Raw genomic sequence first — 16,828 nt, 5'->3', positions numbered from 1 at the left:
GGAAAAAACAGTCTACAAGTGCAGAAATTCTTGAAGCATTAAAAGACCTCTGCAAAGGCACTTCTAGTGATCATGATATAAACCCAAACCCACATATTTTCTAGTTTTCAAATTATTGCTCTTTCTGATTTACCATTTACTTTCTGATGACTTTTTTTTTAACTATACATGCATGTTTGGTTAAAATGAGAAGGGATTTTGGTGCCTAGCAACTATAGACCCTGTACTTTAATGAGACAACATAACTTTTGTCTTCATCCAAATGTTATCCTAATTAAGAGTGAAATGTCTAGAAGGATGAGAGCCTTGTCTGTTTCCAATGGTGATGCAATAGAGGAGGCAGAGTGGAAAGCTAGGTATATGTCAGCGATATGCAGATACAGAAACCAGATGTTTATCATTTTATTTATAACGATGCTTTGAGGCTGTCAGAAAATGTTGAATATTATTGGACTGTCCTAGTGAATACACAGGAAAACCATAACTGCATTGTCTATAATATGATAATATTATAGACAATGCAATGCAAAATATTAGTATATTTTGAAGGAGCACAGGTGGGTCTAATATACATAGATCGTATAAAGAAGTTGACTAAGAGAGTATGACGCCACCCATAGTGTTTAGCCAAATGAAGCTCATTAAGGCAGCTAATTTTAAGACAAGTTCCATATTTGGAATTCAGACTGCGTTTATCATAGCAATCAGAGCCAATCCGGAGCAAGGCTGTTAAAAGAAACGCCCATTCCTGCCCACAGCACTGGTTTAGCAGGGAGTGGATGCTTAGCAAAGCTGTCAATCAAACCTGCGACCTCGGGGAATGCACGCACGAAATTTGTCTGTTGTTAATGTTTTCATATCTTGATTTACAGCCATAAGAGTGAAATAAAAAATAAAAAAACAGGATCATGCAGAGCAGGTTAATAGGAACATTTTAAGACCAAAATGACGAGGCTGACAGCAGCAGTTATGAAGAGAGGGACAGTTTTTCAATGTAAAGTGAATTTGAGTCGGTGGAGTCGGAAGCGCGTCCATGCTCACTTCCCATTTGGAACGTGGCAGCTAGCTATGTTAATTTATATATACAGTCCATGCATAGACATTTAAATTGATGTACAGCAACAAGTCATTAAAATTAATAATGCCTATGTAGCATACGTGCATTTAAGGTTTACTAACAGAGGCTCATCCATATTCACCATCTCCTTTTTTTTATCTGATTCTTTCATTTGTGTTTTGTCTTGAACTGTTTGAAGTGTGTCAAGAAAAGCTCTCCCCAATTATTATTATTATTATTATTATTATTATTATTATTATTATTATTATTATTATTATTATTATTATTATTATTATTATTATTATTATTGTTATTATTATTATTATTATTACTATTATTGTATCCTAAAATCCAGTTGATGCTGTTAGAGGTGCAAACTGAAAATAGACAATTAAAAAGTAAATCCAAGAAGTTTATGGTCCTGTAAAAAATGTTTTACTACAGTGATAAAGAAGTATACCAAAATGACCTTTGTTAATGATACAAACTGACGAGCTTAGGATGTTTAAAACCCTATTAGCAAATGCAATGAATAAATGATGGGGATGTTTCACTTAAAGGTCCTATATTACATAAAATGGACACTTGTGAGTTTTAAGCCAAGTCATGATGTTGTTACCTCATCAAAAACATACCTGGAGTTGAGTTTTGTTTCATTCACACATGTCTGAGTAACTAAATGTTCTGTTCCACCTTCTGATGTCCATGTAACAGTAGTTTTCAAGTTAACAGCTGCCTTTTACCTTTTATTCAGAAGTGTCTGGAATTATCCAAATTATTCTAGTGGAGTTTAAAAACACAATGGAGCACTTCCTGTACTATCACATGACATCACACGGTGGAACAGTGAGAGACTTCAGCCTAAATATGCAGAGATTGTGTGTTAAACATGTATGAATGAAACTCCAGGTATGTTTGTGATGAGGAAACAACAGTATAAGGTAGATTATAATATAGATGTTTATAAAAAAGCGTAATATGGGCCCTTTACATATATGGTGGAGAGCTGAATGTTGGAAACTACCTGAATACGTGGCTAGTAAGGTGCACTATGTAATTTATCAGGTGGAATGCTTGTCAACTTCATGTTACTGCATTGCCCAAAATGTTCCACAGAATGTTCCATAAGGCAAAACCATAACATAGGGGAACCATCCACCATAAAAGTTACATAGTAAAGTATAAAATGTACTCTGTAACTTTGCATAGTTGTCTATATTAATCAGATGTTACCGCTAGGTGTCGACTCTGCTTTAAAAGTTGTCGTCATTTTCTTAATCTCCCGATAGCACCGGGCTAATGATCTAAATCTAAATTTGGACTGGGCCAGGTTTCAGATGTTCACCAGCTGTCAAGGTGAAAGCTCCCTATTCAGATGTTGGCAGCAGCTCTCAGCACGTCCCCCTGTGGCATCCTCCATTACAGGACACTGCGCCTGCTCAGGACAATTATGGCAAAAAAACTGTTTGATTAGAGACCAGCGAGATATGACCATTTTTAAATAAATGAGTATGCACAGCAGAGGATTATGGGTAAAGTCCTTATGGATTATTCAGGCCAGCCCGAGCCAAGTGGGCATGGCAGATAGACTTGTTTGTTTTATCCAGTTTGATAAAATGAATTTTTAATCTAAACTATCGCTACCGAGGATTTAGTGGGAAGAGATGATTGCTGGTCTTTCTAGCCGCTTGACCTTCATTGGTATTTATCAGAACACAACATAACAAGCGTGAATACCAGAATATAAACAATGAACGGGAACATGCAGACAAGATTGTGATACCATTTTGTATCAGAAATCCTTGATGCCTTACACAGCTTGTCAAATATGTTATAGGGCTTTTATATTAGGGTTATGCAATTTATCAGATACCATTGGAATTGAGATGCAGTCATTGCAAATTGACAATAATATGCTTTTTTACCACAAGATCCATAGCCAATCCTCTGTCGGTAAAAGCATGTGGTTTGGAGCAGAGTTCGAACGGTTTGGTTAGATCTGTGGAGAGGCGACGCCAGTCATAGTAGGAATGCATGTTTTTGTATTAGCATGAACATCTTCAAATGGATAAGTTTAATGCCATACAGTAGAACATTCCAGTGAAGGCTATGGGATCTTCATAGAAACAAGCTGGTGGAGTTCTATTCAACAAGTTACGTAGTGCACATCTACCAGTAATTACTTTCTCTTAAAATATGATAAAAATTACTGTACCCGAGGTGGGTGGAGATCAAAATTATTTGGAGATGTATTAGACATTACTGAAGTAAAAGTAAAAAGTACTTGAGGAAACTACAGTCTTTTTTTATTTTTATTTATATATATATAAATATATATATATATATATATATATATATATATATATAATTTGAAGTTAATGTAATTGGACAAAAAACTAAACCTAAAATAATGCACAAACTCTGGTATTTTAGAAGTATAGACTACAGAATTAGGGGGGAAAGAGATCATATCTGAAGGAGCAGTACAAGAAATACAATTTTTCAATCATTTAAAATGGTCAAGATAATGCTTTGTGTTACTAATAACCTACTCAGAATGGGAAAAGTGACCCACATTTTTACTCAGGTGAGAGTACTGTTACAATGTCAAAAAAAAGTATGGTGTCTGAAAACTAGTCAGAGAGGTTACTTAAGTAAATTAAACTAAGAACCCACCTCACTAATTAAAAAGTTAGCATTTCAACTGTGCAGGATCTTTAGTTTCCACAACAACAACCTCCTCACTGGGAGAAGAGTTTGTCCGGGCTGTGCTTATAACACATTTGACAAAAAAAAAACAAACATACAATGCCGTGGTTTGCTGGAGAGGACTTGCGTTTAGTGGAGTAGCCATGATTGCTCTGTTTCAGGTTAGACAACATTAGCCTCTGCTTGACCTCCGTTTCCATTTTCTGTACAAAACACAGCTAGTGTAATGGCAAGCTAACCGCCTGAATTTGTCTTATCTAAGTGGAGAAACCAAGCCTTTGTTTAGGTTTTTGTGGGAACATATTGGCCCCTTGGGGAGAATATTATGATATACAGACAGTTTAACAAGCGTGTATTGCATCTGCAGGTATGAAACGCACTCTGGCTGCTGGTATAACTAGGAGGGAGATCTAAAGGTCATGTGTATGTGGAAAGTAGGCCACACTTGATTTGCTGAAGGTGCATTGTTCTAAGGTTCAGTGGGATTTTAAAGTAGTAGTAATCAGCGATCATCACGCCAATCCCGTGTGTTTGGGCCCAGCTTTGTTTTTCCTGATATTGCAGTGCCATCATTGCCAAATTGCCTTGCGCATTCCCGTCTCCTGCTGAGCCAAATCTGTCTTCCTGGATACCTGAACCACCATCTGTTCTGCTATGTTTTTTTGTTTTTGTTTTTTTTCTCACTCTCTACGCCTATGTGTGTATGTTTGCTTAGCAGTGGCTTCACAGAAAACAGTGGAAGAATTTTGGGCACTTTTTGACTAATTATCTATCAATATTTTCAGTAGGGGTCAATAAAACATAACTATGCAGAACAGAAATTATACATATTTTTTGTGATTACCTATGATTTGCAGTTATTTTAAAGCAGACCTATTCTGCAAAATTGACTTTTCAGAGCTTTTGATCATGTTATAGTTGTTTCTCCTTCCCATTTCAGCTCGCAAAGTTGTTTCAAATCCCCGCCATTTTCACAGCCACTGGCATACGCCCACTGCTCTGTACTTACATCGTTCTTCAATTTTATATTATTAATCAATGATATGTGTGGGATTCAGCAACATTGTGTAGTCATTTTGGTACAAATTTTTAGAACTCTGCTGCTTGTTAATGTGATCTGCAGTTATCAATAGGAGGGGTCGACAGCTCTATGACTCTTTGCTGCCATGATGTTTATGGCGACGTCAGCTCTGAGCACCACAGTTTTCTAATGCAGAAGTGAGTGGGCTTGTTTCTCTTATTACGTAATTTTAGATGAATTCTGCAATTTAAAATGTGCAAATTATAACATAATGATCCACAGGTGTCACAAGTAGACACAAGCACAACATGTCCTCTTTAAAGAAAGAAACCAGACAGCTGCTGTACTTTACCCCCCCCCCCCCCCCCAGCATTCTCACACATGAGTTTCACACAACAAATTCCAATTCAATTGCAATAAAAGTAAAATGCTACTCATTTGATCTAAAACCACCATCTCAACGTCCTCTCTGCGGCTGCTTGGTCCCTGCTTCACTGCATGTCAAATCTTGGTGTTATTTTGGACAGTACTCTCTGATTTTCATCCCACTAGGCCTGTCACGGTAATAAATTTTGAAGCGCGATATATCACTACATAGAAATATGTGATAAACAATAATATTGAAATTGCTTTATGCCACTGACACAATAAAAAAGCAAAATAATCCCAATAAACGATTTTTCAGTAGACAACATCATTAAAAGACATGTGCTGCAACAAATAAATAGCATATTAAGCAATAAGTACCCAAAAAAGTTACTTTTTTCACCCTCCGCAGCAAGTCTTATTGTATTACAACAAAAATAACAAAAACATCACCCCAATATTGCAAAACATATATACACACAATAAATATTAAACCCCAAAATGCATTGTTTCAGTTTTCATATATTAAATGATAAGTCGATATAATTTTTTTTTCTGACAGCGCTACATCCCACATCAACAACATTACAGCCTTTTTCCATCTTCACAATATTTCCCTTCCCTCACCCAGCACTCCACTAAAATACCCTGGTAACATCCAGCCTAGACTAACGCTGTTCACTACTCACTGGTCTACTTCAGAAACTTCTCCACCACCTTCAACACATCGCTGTTGCTCGATTTATCACTCCCACAAACTCTGTTCACATCACTCAGTCCTCGTCCAGGCTCCCGATCCAGCAGTGTATTCAGTTCAAACTTCTTCTGATGATCAACAAAAGTATTCCATGACTCCAACCTGATTCAACCACACACAACTCATCTGCTGCTCTGCTCTCCACACACTCCAGACTCAGAACAATGGGAGCTCGAGCCTTCAGTCGCACAGCATCCAGACTCGAAAACATACTCCCTCTTCATATTCAAACTCTGGACTCTCACTTATAAATCCACCTTTTCAAAACTACTTACGGTATCTAATTTTTATTCATTTGTATCCTGTTTTTGTGATGTTCGGTATTACAAAGCCGGCAACAAATAGAATACGTTCATATTATTACTCAAAACACATCACGACAAAGGGCAGTCTGTACTATGCATCTTTTTTGATGCATGTTACGCCACCTGCTACTTTTCATGAAAAGGTTAATCATTTGTCTAGAATTTTCCACAGTATGGGATTAAACCATTATTATGTCTCCACAGATCTGAGATAAGTTTAATTCCATACATCCAACAATACAACAATATTTAGGCAGTGCACCATTAACCCAGCAGCATGTTAATTTTATATTATTATTATTATTATTATTATTATTATTAGTAGTAGTAGTAGTAGTAGTAGTAGTAGTAGTAGTAGTAGTAGTAGTAGTAGTAGTAGTAGTAGTAGTAAATGGTAAATGGTCTCATATACATATACAGCACTTAAACACCTTCAAGTCACTCAGAGTACTTTACATCAAGGAACCACTCACCCATTTCCACACACATTCATATACTAGTGTCTTGCCCAAGGACACAGTGGATCTGCCCGCTCAACCAGTGATGTTTATGCCGAGAGCGAGATTCGAACCAGCATCAAAACTAGTATACAACCACATGGACATATTAAATAAATTACTATTTTTTTTTGTTACATTTGATTTTTAAGAGTACTTTTTATTATCATTGTGGTATCAAATTATATATAGAGAGAATTAAGCTTTTCCTTATTATCGAATTTCCAATTTTAGCATTGTGACAGCACTAGTCTTTAGATATAAAGTAAACTCCAACTATTTCACTTTTTCCCATATTTACACAGAACTTCTTTTCATTTTAACTTTTTTTCCCCTCCACAGAATTACTACAGAAAATGGCTGTCTACGGTTTGCCTTATCTTGCTAAATTGTCTCATACGTCCTCATGATTAATTAATTACTCTTTAAGATGTTAATAACTCTTTAATGTGATGTTGTATAAAGGAGTAGACTAAGTGTGTGTGACCCATCGTGTTCGGCTGATCGAGGCTAGTAGTTACAGGGGATTTTGAACCGAGTATATATATATAATATCATAGCAACCGAAGAGCTAATCTGGAGCCAGGCTGTTGAAGGTAATGCCCTTCTCGCCCCCACTACTGGTTTAGCAGGGAGCGGGCACTTAGCAATGCTGTCAATCAAACCTGTTGCTAACACTAGCGAGAATGACTTCAGGGAAAGAAGGCGCCTGATTTGTATGTTATTAATGTTCATATCTTGATTAATGGACAAAATAGTGAAATAAAGTTGCCAGGATCATGTAGAGCGGATTAATATGAACAATTTAAGACCAAAATGATGAGGCTCACTGCAGCAGTTACGAAGAGGGGTGGCAATTTTTCAATGTAAAGTGAATTGGAGCCAGAGTTGATGGAGCTGGCTAGCAGGTTAGCTATATTCATTTATATATACCGTCTCTGAGTCAAACTAATAAAACATGGAATGAAACAGGGACCAGTGGATGAGTGGAATAGTGGTTGATACGTAGTAACAGCACTGTACAACCTGCCACAGTTATAATGCTTGGACTGAACGGCATTGTGGGTAAGCTTCTGCATGTGGCGGTGCTTTGAAAGACACTTCAGTCCCTCCTTCTGCCTTTCACCTCATTGATTTACTATTATACATTCTCCAAGATACAAGAGAGTCCATTAAAGTGAACCAGCGTGCAGTGCGTATGCGTAATGTGGCTATTCTGTGCATTTGTGTGGTTTTACATGTGTGAGCGGGTGCCAAACTCTCCCCTTACGTCTGCAGTTGTAAAGCCATGAATCAGAGGCTAGACGGTTGTTAATGTGAAATCAATGCTCCAAATTAACCAGTGAACCTGATTCTGGGGATTTCAGCCTTTTTCTGGACACACCTGCCCTTGGGCTTAGAGGTGGGTCACAAGCAGTACTGACACTTATTATGCTATTTTCTGATGTATTTTAATGTATAAAAAAAACCCAGAGTTCTGTTTTGCTCCATTTGCACACAAATCCTACATATTTAAGTTGAGTTCTTCTCTCAAATAGATAACGCTCTGTTCCACCTTGTGATGTGGTAATACGGGAAGTGCTCCACTATATTAACTTTTCAATTGTCTGGATGCACATGTTATTGTTTTACCTCAAATGTTCCACAATATGGCATAGAACTCCATGGAGATAAGCAGGTGACATTATCTGACCATATTACAGATCAGATCTGTGGAGAAGTGAGCCTGCGCACAGTAAGAATTCATGTTTTTCAAGGTACACTTGAGCAATCAAACCACATATATTTAAACAAAGTGAAACTCTTTAAGTGTGTCTAGGCCTGTTAACAGAAAACTGAAAATTGAAATTCATGGAGACGTGCAGGCGGTATACCCTCCACTGCAAATGTTACATAGTGTATCTTTAATCCATTTTTCCTCATATTGATAGATCACAATTTCGGATTTATTTGGATTTGGTCTCATTAAAACAAACAAAAAAAGGCTTTCAATATTAATTTACTAAACATTCACTGTGAAATGCATTCTTCCTAAACTCTAAACTCTGCTGCAAACCACATGTGTTTATTAGCAAAAGATTGGTAGTAGACCTCTCCATTAAAAAGACATTAGAGTATTATTGATGAATCAAAAAAATCTTAAAATGTGATTAATTGCACTGCCATACCAGAACATGTACTTTTGCAGACACATGGTATTTCTCTGTTGTTATAGTAAAAGTGAAAACAAAACCTTCTTACTCATTGGCCTAATGAATGCACGGCACCGCACACCGTCAAAGATCACAGCTAGCCCCCCTTGTCTAATTTGCATTGTGCTGCATCTATTAGAATTAAGCCAAGGTATCCCGCTTTAAGGCAGCGGCTGATAAGGTCAAAGGCGTAGCGAACATTCCAACACTCATTTCTACCTCCACATAATCGCACTCACTCTTGACCAAAATCTGCATAATGTAGCGTGCGTAGCTGCTAGCCAGAATGAAAGAAGGAGGTGTGAGGAGAGGGAGGAGAGAGAGAAAGAGAGAGGAGGGAGAGTTGGAGAGAGGAAGGGGGAGAGAGAGGAGTGAGAGAGAAAGAAAGAGAGCGTAGGGAGAGTTGGAGAGAGCGGGGGGGGGGGGGGTAGAGAGAGAGGAGGAAGTAAGAGAGGGCAAGAAGAGGGAGGTGAGAGGAGGGTAAAGGAGAGAGAGGGATAGAGAGAGGAAGGAGAAAGAAAGAGAAGAGAGGGTAGGGAGAGTTGGAGGGAGAGAGGAGGGGGAGAGAGGGAGGAAAGAGGGAGTAGAGGTGAGGGCTAGAGGGAGGAAAAAGAGAGGAGTGAGGAGAGAAGAGAGAGATGGGGGTTAAGAGGGAGAGAGGAAGGGAAGAGGAAGGGGAGAGATGAGAGATAGAGGGAGGAAGAAAGACTGAGATGAGGGAGAGTTGGAGAGAGAGAGGAGGGGAAGTGAGGAGAGAGGGGAGGTGAGAGGGAGAGAGAGGGAAGAAAGATTGAGGAGAGAGTGGAGAGAGAGAGGAGGGAGCCAGTGCCATATCCCTCAAAGTCAGGCATAAATTGAATCTGCAGGTGCAAATGTGGCATATGCGCTGGCCTGGAGATGCGCAGCTATCTATATTTATATGAATAATATATGAGTGGTCAAGGGGCCACGTGCCGCAGGGAATACGGAGCTACGGCAGACAAAATCAATCATTATGTGCCACAGAAATGCATTTATCGCAGGCTCGGACCTCTCTATTATCATTTCATGGGGTTCAATATAGATTTCTTCTTCTGTTTTCACTCGCTCCCACTGTTGCTAAAACAGATGAATAGCTAGCACATGGAAATCGCACAACGACTGGTGGAAGCTGTGATGGTATCCTGCTATGCCCTGTTATAAATGCATCCACTGACATGATTCAGAGTTTTGGTATGTGCATGTTTTACACACTGTCAACAGCACAGAAGGTGTATTATGGTAAGCACGGGACAATTAAGTAAAAAAAAAAAAAAAAAAAAAAAAAATTAGAATTGCGATTTATGTTTAAAATGTAATATTCTGTTCGGAGCGCACATAAAAAAACAAACAAAACAAAACACGTGTTTTAAAGCAGATCTATTATGCAAATTAAACTTTTTAGAGCTTGAACCATGTTATAGGTGTTTCCCTCTCTCATTTTCCCCCTCAAAGCTGTTTTTGGAGTGATTTGTGCATGTTTGAACAATCTTTCATTGCTTATTTTTAAGACGCCATATTGCCGATTAATCCCCGTTCTTTCTGTTCTCAACACCCCACTTACTTCTTTCTTCAATTTTATTTTTAATCAATGATATGTGTAGGATTCGGCAGCGTCATGTAGTCATTTTAATACAAATGAAAAAATAAATAAATAAATGAATAAAAATCTGCTGCTTGCTAGTGCGATCTGCAGCTGTCCATAGGAGGGGCGAACAGCTCCATGGCTCTTTGTTGTGATGACGTTTATGGTGACGTCAGCTCCCATTGGGCACCGCAGTTTTCTAATGCGGAAGTCAGTGGACTTGTTTCTTTTATTAAATCATTAAAATGAACATTGTGATTTAAAAATTGGTCCATACTCTACGGGTATCATAGAGTATAACTATATAACAGACACAACAGGTCTTCTTTAACATTTGAAAGTGAACTGAAAACTGAAATATGAAAGGATAAACTAATATAAGAACTCCATACAAGATTTTTTCTACATAAAGACATGCATATTTAGGATTTTAGGACATTCTTTTATATAAATAACTGTGATTTAATTATCCAACTGAAATAGTGATTTAGATTTGATTGTGATATATATACACAGCCCTACTCTGAGGTTTTTCTGAATGATCACGTAGAGACCATCCTCCATTTGCTTTCTGAAATGCAACCATATGTCCAACTCTAATCTGTGCATGCAGAACTAAACAACTGCATATGCTGAATTTGTGATCAAAACTATTAAAAAACACCACACAATAAGGAAGATTATTAAACAGCTTCTCTGGCAAGCATTGTAATTAGATTAGTTTTAAAGTTCACATTTTAAACGCATCCAGAAGAATTGACTAAAAGACTGAAATATGAACTGAGATAAATATGAACAAGAATCACATTTCAGAACATGTTTGTACAGATCTAAACTACAGGGTCAGCAGTTTTTTACACAGAATTTATGGTACTTCAAATATCGCAGCCTTTGCCATTTGCGTCCATTCAAATTACGATTTTCAATTAGATTGTGCTTAATCTTCCAGCCCTACCCCGTACCAGAAAAGGTCCTGTTGTCTTACTCCTTGTATAAGTAGTTGTGTCATTTAAAACATATGGATGTAAAGGTAGAAAATCTACAATGCAAAAGACGATAGTAAATGTCAAAGCGTGCAAAGGAGTTAGGGCACATCTCACCTGACCTTTGATATGGACAGAAACAACAGAAATGTCATGACGCTATAGAGGCCGGTTCTGTTCTTCAGCTCCTCTTCGCTCTGCATTTCATTCTATTTTAATTTGATTTTAACAATAGCTTCACCAGATAAGAAAGTAAAGCCCTGTTGCCCTCTGTCGAGGGGTGCATGTGTGTCCTTGTGAGTGCATGTGTGCATGTGTGTATCTGTGTGTGTGTATAGAGCAGGATGCTATCACAGAGCGCATGCCTCGCTGCGCAGCCTCCTCCTGCAGCCGGCTTTGAATATGTTTACATGTATTTCAGTAAGGAGCAGCCGCAGATCCTGGGGCGCCTCTTTAATATCATTATGGAAAGTGAGAATAAATTCGCACATTAATTTGTCAGTGACGAAATATATTTAGTACCAGCGTCATATCTAACTGAGTTTTGCCCCTCCACATCACTTCAGAGACACCTGCCTCCTGTCTGTAGAGCAATGACTAAGGAACTCCCATACACTACTGTCATGCCTCCCCAGCCTCCACAAGGCCACTGCAGGCACACTCCTCCCCTCCCTCTATTTTCACACATAGATCAATAGGCAATCTGCAAAGCCACTCACGTTAAGTGTATAACTTGGTGTAGATATGTAATATTGATTTGTTTTGAACAAATGTGCCAAAATTAATGAAGAAGCTTTTTTTTTTTTTTTTTTTATCACCATGGGACAGTGCTATAGATTGTTGTGAGATAATGATGCATAATGTAAACTCACTGGGCTGTTGTTGCTTCTGAACACACCTAGTTTGTGCACACTTTTGTATTTATTAGAAAATATATTTACTTCACTAGTCACTTTTTCTGTCTTTTCAGTGTTCCTAATGCTTGATCATGGCTGCATCAGCAGGTAGTGGGATTATTGGAATAGAGCAGGAACAATACATATTGTGTGGGCCGCTGAGGCTGATGTAAAAGCGGCTCTGATAGCCCTCCTGTGGCATTTCACTGTGTTTGACTGAATTTACAGCTGCTTTGGGTGAGTCATGGCTCACTGAGCCCACTATTGTACCTGTGCCTTTCCACAGAAACACTGGACAATTGGTAAACACGTCCCATAAAAGATTACAGCCCTCACATTCAGCGGCTCCATCGGTGAAAATCACATGTGTCATTACTGCTCATTATCCGTTTATCTGCCTCTGAAATATTCACGAGGAATCCATTTGGCAGATGACACGTTTTAGGCTGAGCTATGAAAGAGCGGCACAGAGGAGGGAGATGGAGAGCCAGCACAATGTACTTAGAGATTAGTGACTAGCTTTTCTCTGTCCTTATCCACAACATGGCCAGTGTGGGGGCGTACGGCAGGTGAAGAGATGCTGCTGTACAAGCCTCGCTGATAATTACGTTAAATCTGGATGCAGCGTTACGACATGGCCGTTCCAATGAAAGCGGGCACTGCGACATTAACGAGTGAGCTGGCGTGTTTAAATAGAGTCTAAACGTGCTCTGGCTGCGCGGGTCAGTAGCCACTTTGTGTTTGCAACAGGAAGGTTTGAAAGAAGAGGAGAGGGAGCGATAGAGAGGGGAGGGGTGGCCACCATTCTGTGGATTTCTTGGAGCCGTGTCTGGTGTGCGCACACTAAGCAGGACCTGGGGACGCAGCCTGTCAGTCCAACAGTCCACACACGCGCGCGCACGCCCTAGATGGATGATTTGACCAAAATTACCCTGGTCATACTTAAATAGGCTAATACCTGCGCCAATTATTTGCGGTCAAGTCATAAGCTGCATAGTTGCGCAAAAGCGCTTATCATCACCAAGTAAAGATAAGGCCACTAAAAACGTATTGTTCTACATTAAATACACGACAGGTTTGTATTCCGCTATGATCAATAGATTTTAGGGGTATAAAACTGTACTTGTTTCAAAAAACAGCCAATAGCCGTGAAACCATTTCGTCTGCTTTTCATTAACTTGCGCATTTTTGTCTCGGTGTTGTGGATCAATTCAAATGAAATGAAGAGCAATCCAGCGCTAAATACATTGCACTTACCAAATATTAGCTTTTTATCCAACGACGCAGTGTTGTTTGCTATAATCCCATCAAGTTCGCCGCTCCAACGACGAGACACCGCGCTCAACATACAACCAGTCACCAACGTGTGCTCGTCAGATTTTTACAGTTGACCAGAAATCAGTTTCTTCCCCAGTAAAACGCTGAAATACAGCTCAAAAATAGTCAAGCAAGTCCAAGAGCAGAGTGCGGCTGGAGCGCGAGGACAGATGCATGTGTTCCCTGTGCCCTTCCCTTCCCGTCTTCACAGCGGCTGTTAAGGACGCATCTCTCCCTCGATCAAGTGTCAGGCGGACCACATAGATGCACCGCCGTCTCCTCAGCAGTCATTAATATCAGAACAACCCCCGACTCTGCCTAGAACAGCCAATAGAGAGCGAGAAGCGTGCGAGGTGCGCGCAGCATCCAGCCTCTGATTGGTCGATGCGAAACGCCAATCATATCCCACAAACAGTCTCCCGTCTGTGGCTTCTTCCAGGCGAGGTGATGCACGCTGCAAAAATGCCCCCCTTTATAAACATTAGGCGAGTTTTCAGGTCTTTATTGAAAATCCAGTGTCTCTCCCAATTTACACGTGGGCCCGTACAGCTGTGATGATGGAATTAATGCAAGAAAACAAAGAAAACCTATGCCTATATATAAAGACCAAGAGATTGTGTTCTAAATGATTTACTTATCAATGTATTTATAATGATTTTAAAGGGCCCTTACTATGCTGTTTTCTGATCTATTCTATAATGTTGTTTCCTTATTACAAACATACCTGGAGTTGTGTTTTGTTTGATGCGCACCTGTTTAACACAAACACTGCATATTTAGGCTTTGATTTTTGTAGTTCTATTTAGAGTTCTTCTCACGAACAGAAAACACTCTGTTCCATTTTGCAATGTCATGTGGTAATACAGGAAGTGCTCCACTGTGTTTTTACACTCCCATACACCTTCACTAGAATCATTGGGATAACTGAGGAATTGCCAATCTCTACTGAACTAAAGGTAAAAGGTAGTTGTTAACTTGAAAATTACCACTACATGTGGAACAGAACATTTTGAGCTTTGGAGATGTAGACAGACTAATAATCAAGAATTACTCAAACACGTGTGAATAAAACAAAATACAAAGACTCAAAATGTTTTGAGTTGTTGTGTTGATGTGTTTTGCCATAAAGCTAAAAAAAAAAGAAAAAAAAGAACCAGTTTTGTGTATCTTTAAGTGAATACATTTTGTAAATGGGACACCCCTGAAGCAGTCCTTAGTTTATAAATGGTGCCTTCATAGCAATTTAACTACAGATAATACATGTTACAGTCACCTACATACTGTTACCCAGCTTTCCTATTACACAGTGTATTATAATCCATAATTCACTTCACTTGAGAACTATCATACTGGTTTGACAGAATTCACAAGAATGTTTGTTTTTTGTTTTGTTTTTTTGTTTTTTTTTCTATGTAAATAAACTTTGAGAATGCTCCAAATCAAACGAGTTTCACTTACTATGTTTTGTAGGAGGATGAGAGAAAATGTTAGACCAGCCAAAGTGTTGGACCACAAGATGGATGAGGTGGCAGCTCTGACCAGCATCAGTGCTGTGACTCCTGCTCAGATGTATAGCTCGATTAGATGGAATCTGCTTCTCACATTCAGAACCAGAGTGTATCTGTGCCCGCTCTGTGACTGAATATAGGGACTGTCCAAGGCTCACTCTGGACCACCAGCAAGCCATCTGGATCCATTGTGCACTCATTTATATAGATCAAACCTATTCTAAAGTCTGGAATGGATCCAACAGAAGGGAAAATTGGAACATAATGTAATTTCAATAGAGAAATTGGGATTAGTTGCAGAATACCGTAAAAATGTGAAAAATAAAGATTGTTCTGATTTAAACCAATCACATGTGAGTGATATCAGAGAATAGTTAGAAAGCATTACCAGAGCCTGTATATTTTCATTATTGGTTTATTGAATAGGTGATTATTTTTTCGCAATGCACTGATATGATACTGGTATCTGATATTGGTGCCAATATTGAAAATGTTGGTGGAAGAAAGTGTGAGTCAATACTAAAGTTTGGTCTATAAACTGGTGTAATAAGATGATATACTGGTCCATGTTGGCCCCAAACATATAATAATAACAATAACAATAACAATAATAATAATAATAATAATAATAATAATAATAATAATAATAATAATAATAATAATAATAATAATAATAGCTACTTTACAAATAACAGTTACAACAGTTACAGTTTTACATTATGCATGTTTGTGTTTAAAGGAAATACATTCTATTTTCAGTCTTTGTCCTGGTATCATTAAATATATTTAACTTATACTAGCAGATACTTGGATTAGTGCATTCATAATTATTTTAATCACTTACCATTTTTTGATGATGGCAAACTGTTGATTTTTGACTGGATGATAACTTATAGAAATAGCTTTTCACTCTGTCTAAAGTTTTGTAACATCCTTCACACCAAATTATACTTTTTGCAAAGCTGAAATAATGTTTTAGGCTAGAAAACAGTATTTGTCTGTCACTTGTAATATAGAGAAGCAAAATAACTGACATTTCTATGCTAAAATTTCAAAAATTGTAGCATTTGATGTCAGGTAATCACTGAAAATGTAGTTGACTTTTGAGAATGTTGAACATTCTGATCACATAGCTTTTTAGAGCTCTATACTAAAGTGTGTGCAAGCCTTTTGTGGTGGAGTCTAACCAGACTTAACAGGCACTAAGGTTCTAACTCACTGTAATAACAACCTTGTTTAACAGAAGATATTGAGAGCATTAAAAGCTTGAGTTGTGAACCCTCCCACAAGCCTCAGTAGACCAGTGTACTTAATCTCACCTTGTGCTAATTTGCATAAGTTTCTATTTAATGTGCAGCATCAGAGCTATTTCGTTTACAGTGCTTTTAATCCCATTACATTACCCACATGAACCCCAAATGCCAACCTAACACTTCATAATGATTAGCCTCAATCAGTGCAACGAGAGTGGGATCTATACAGCGTAGACTTGTTGCTTGGAGATGGAGATATTAATGCCTTGCTGAGGATGGGTGGGTTTGGGTGACAGTAGCTCAGTTGGTAGAATGTTCTCTAATCTGAAGGTTGGCGGTTCAAATCCCACTCTTGACATAAACA

The 16,828-nt window shown here is 38.4% G+C and overlaps 1 protein-coding gene across 1 annotated transcript in view; it reads right to left on the bottom strand.

Annotated features, from left to right (window-relative positions):
- Window positions 1-13,988, bottom strand: part of LOC117392158 (leucine-rich repeat neuronal protein 3) — a 28,453-nt gene extending 14,465 nt beyond the window's left edge. Inside the window, exon 1 of the mRNA XM_033990171.2 lies at window positions 13,644-13,988. The gene's annotated coding sequence lies outside the window, so the exon portion shown is untranslated. The remainder of the gene's footprint in view (window positions 1-13,643) is intronic.
- Window positions 13,989-16,828: the final 2,840 nt, after the last annotated feature.

The sequence above is a fragment of the Periophthalmus magnuspinnatus genome, chromosome 23, assembly GCF_009829125.3.
Source record: "Periophthalmus magnuspinnatus isolate fPerMag1 chromosome 23, fPerMag1.2.pri, whole genome shotgun sequence".
Taxonomy (NCBI): Eukaryota; Metazoa; Chordata; class Actinopteri; order Gobiiformes; family Gobiidae; genus Periophthalmus; species Periophthalmus magnuspinnatus.
The sequence above is the reverse complement of the archived record's forward strand: the minus strand, read 5'-3'. Positions and strand labels throughout refer to the sequence as shown.